The 3,742-nt window shown below is 33.7% G+C and overlaps 1 long non-coding RNA gene across 1 annotated transcript; it reads right to left on the bottom strand.

Moving 5' to 3' along the window:
* Positions 1-936: 936 nt before the first annotated feature.
* LOC148153198 (uncharacterized) lies at positions 937-2,044 on the bottom strand. The gene is made up of 2 exons (XR_015761627.1): positions 1,565-2,044; positions 937-1,041 (listed from the first exon to the last, which is right to left on the bottom strand). It is a non-coding gene; the product is annotated as an uncharacterized LOC148153198 (long non-coding RNA).
* Positions 2,045-3,742: the final 1,698 nt, after the last annotated feature.

Raw genomic sequence — 3,742 nt, 5'->3', positions numbered from 1 at the left:
AAGCAATAAAGATTTCACTAAGCTTTATTACATGGTCAAATAATTTAATAACAGACTCATTAACAATTTCTTTTATATCAACTAAAGTGGAACAAGTAGCACCAGTTATGAATATGTCATTAAGTGTTATTACAGTGTCATTAATATTAACTGTTACCTCAAGTAAAGTGAAACAAGTAACAACAGTTATAAATACGCCATTAAGTGTCATTACAGTGTCCTTAATATTAACTATTACCTCAAGTAAAGTGAAACAAGTAACAACAGTTATGACAATCATTAAGTGTCACTACGGTGTCATTAATAGGAACTATTATCTCAAGTAAAGTGAAACAAGTAACAACAGTTATGACAAAGTCATTAAGTGTCATTACAGTGCCCTTAATATTAACTATTACCTCAAGTAAAGTGAAACAAGTAACAACAGTTATGACAAAGTCATTAAGTGTCATTACAGTGTCATTAATATTAACTTTTACCTCAAGTAAATTGAAACTAGTAGCAACAATTATAAAGATGTAATTTAGTATTACAGTGTCAAATGCAATGCTAACAGAGTCATTGATATTAAGTCTTACCTCAAATGAAGTGAAACACACTGGACTACTTATAACTACCATCATAACTGTAGAACAAACCCTTTGTACACTGGAATAAAACAAAAGATAACTTGTTCTAAGATAACAGAGGGTTTAACGTCTGGTCAGTATATTGTTACTCTGAAATGCAGATTGAAAAACTAAAACAGAATTACTTATTCTTTAACTTAAGAAAATAGGTTCTTTCAACAGTAACATTTTTTGCTTTGATTATGTCAGCCATCTCCTTCGTAATAGTCTTCCTGTAATGCTCTGAAAACAGGAAATCGTCTTCTTGTCTTCATTTCCTGGAAGCAGCTCTTTGAAGGTGTCCAGAAATGCTCAGAAATTACAGCTGTTCTTGCAATAGTTAATCATGGCGAAAGCCTTTTCATGAATTCAAACTTGGTGAATCTCTTCTGGACATTCTCATAGTCACTGATGACTCAATTCATTGTGGTCACTTAAAAAAAGAACAAAAACAAAAAATAATGTCATCATATTCCAGCATTTATTTAAATACCATTTAAAAAATGTCCCTTGCTGCACACTGTCAGAATGGTAGACTGGCAGACAAATGCCTAGTTAACATGACTGGTTGTTATAAAGTGCAATACAATTATTTCTTAATAGAAGTGGAATAATAACTGGAGCTGAACAAAATTATTCTGATCAAATATTTGTCTGGCAGAAGTTCAGACAGACTGCCACTGTTATTCGAATGCATCATTTAACATATAGTTTTAGTCACATGAATGCATCTTTTTACTTAATGAGCATTCTAAATTATTTCTAACCAGATACTCTAACTTAGGGTTGTTTGCAAGAAGCTTATTAATAAATAAATAGATTTAGCATCAGTTTTAGTTGCCTAAAACGTAACTGAACTCAGCTGGTGAATGTTGATTCCTGCCCCCCATTCCCCACTTACCTGGCTGTCCCACCCCACTTCACATGGTGAAAATATTAACACAAAAACGACTTACCTAATTTTCTTGGGGAATATTTCATCTGCTTCTTTCTCTTTGGTCAAATAGGAACTTCTTTCTCTGGTGGCTGGTCCTTATTATCATCCTCCACACTCGTAGCATGTCTTCATTAGCCAACTTTGTCCTCCCCACCATGTGTCCTTAGGCTAGCCTGGGTCTTCATGTGGCTAAACTTGCCAAAGCAAAGAACACAAGCACTGTGTCACATCAGCCAAGTCGCTAAATAATGCACATGAAGGATAACTTTGACTAATATATTAGCTTTTAATTTTCTAGATTAAAATTGGAGGGGGAAAAACAATTTGCCTGTCTTTAAAATATATTTAACATTAAGGGCTAACGTTACAGTAATTGTGTTTAATAACTTTAGCTAACATTAACTTACAGCAAGGTAGGATTGGCTTGAATTGCTTATAGCTAACATTACAGAGAAAGAGAACATAGTCAATGTTATTTTCTCAAAGAAAATGTAAAGTTAATAAGACATATACCTCATAAGTATTAGGTATCAAACTTCGGCTTCTTTTTAAACAGGAGGTCTGGCTGTTATAACCATAGACATTAATATAAGTGTATTATGTGCTATATTATTATTGTGCTATAACTTGTGTTAGGTTTGCGCCACAATATGGAATATTTCTTCTTCACCAAAACACTGCACGCCTGTTCGTGCACTGCTGCCCCTCACTGTGGAGATGGTGTATTGCACTACTTAGCCCTTGTGTTTAGAAAGGGGGTCCATCCGACCCCACACACGTAAAACTTTTATCATTTGCCACAGTTCTCTACGTTTGCCTCAGTCCTCGCACGCACAAAGGTTAAAACAGCCTTAAATAATGTTTCAAATGCTAAGTTCATAAGTGCTTTGTAGACATCTTGCTGTAAAACGTTAGGATAGATTAAATTAAGAAAATTAAGACTAAACAACATGGCAGAGTTTTATAATATTACTACATAAAGCTAATTTTTAAAGTTTAATCAGTAATACTTTTATAACAAATTTATGTCAGATCATGATTTCTTGGTTGATAAGTTGTCATAATGAAGACATTTAGAATAATGTCAACTTTGTATTAAAAGTGTCATTATTTACCGAATGACGCTTTATGACAACAGTCATAACTATTCATGAAGACTTATTGATGTTCAAGACAGGTGTTATGTCATGTTTATGACAGTGTCATGACAATCTTATTCAAACCCCTTCAAATAAAGTGTTACCAAAAATGCTAATAGGCTAAATTTATGTGAATAAATTAGAAACATTTACCAGTGGAAACACAAATAAAATGCTGTTAAATGTTTTAGCATAAGGACCTCCTATGAACGAGACAAGCATGAAAGTTGCAGTGTATAGACAGATCATACCTGGACTAAACAATTCGACTCAGATTGAAGATTCTTGAAAATACTATTTAAAACTTTTGAGAATTTCACTCTATTTGTAAAAATGAAAGAACTTCTCTGGTGTTTTGTCACCTCCCTAGAAAGAGCCGTCAGTGAAGTACTTGAGAGGTACTTATTGTATCAAAGGAGAAAATCATATGTAACCATGATTACCTGCTTGTGTTGTTTATCCAACATCTTCAGAAGTGACTAGAGTTTAGTCTAAAAATCTGAATGCAGAGAAGAAGGACACATAAAGCGGCACCAGTCTGTTTAGTGAAACAGCAAAAAGCATCAATTATTCACCAGTGGTTCCTGTAGAGCTTTTATGCTGAGGATATTCTCACATAACCAAAAGAACAGGATGGTTCAGAACATTTGGATTGAGTTTTATGTAGCTTCAGGTGTTGTTCTGGGTAATATAATGTACAATGAAGCTGCAATATTAAGTCAAAGAAAAGACAAATCTACAGTTGTATGACCATTTATTATGCATTCCATTAGTTTTTTATCATGAGGAGCAAGATTGTCAACTTCAGAGCAACTGGGGTGCCAGAGAAAAACATCATTTTAAAAATAATTTTTATCTTCTGTGCTTATTTGATTGTCAAAAATTGTATGATGCCTTCAGTGTTGCTCACACTTCCTTTATGTGAATGTAGAGTGGCTGAAGGGGGTAGTGGGAGGTTGAGGCCTGAAAAAGACAGAATGAAGTTAAATTAAAGTCCAGGTCAACAACATGTTTTAAAAAGAATACATAAAAGTCAAGTTCATTCATCTAATGAAGTT

Source organism: Poecilia mexicana, unplaced genomic scaffold, assembly GCF_051168715.1.
Source record: "Poecilia mexicana isolate PSO_F unplaced genomic scaffold, ASM5116871v1 scaffold_20, whole genome shotgun sequence".
Taxonomy (NCBI): Eukaryota; Metazoa; Chordata; class Actinopteri; order Cyprinodontiformes; family Poeciliidae; genus Poecilia; species Poecilia mexicana.
The sequence above is the reverse complement of the archived record's forward strand: the minus strand, read 5'-3'. Positions and strand labels throughout refer to the sequence as shown.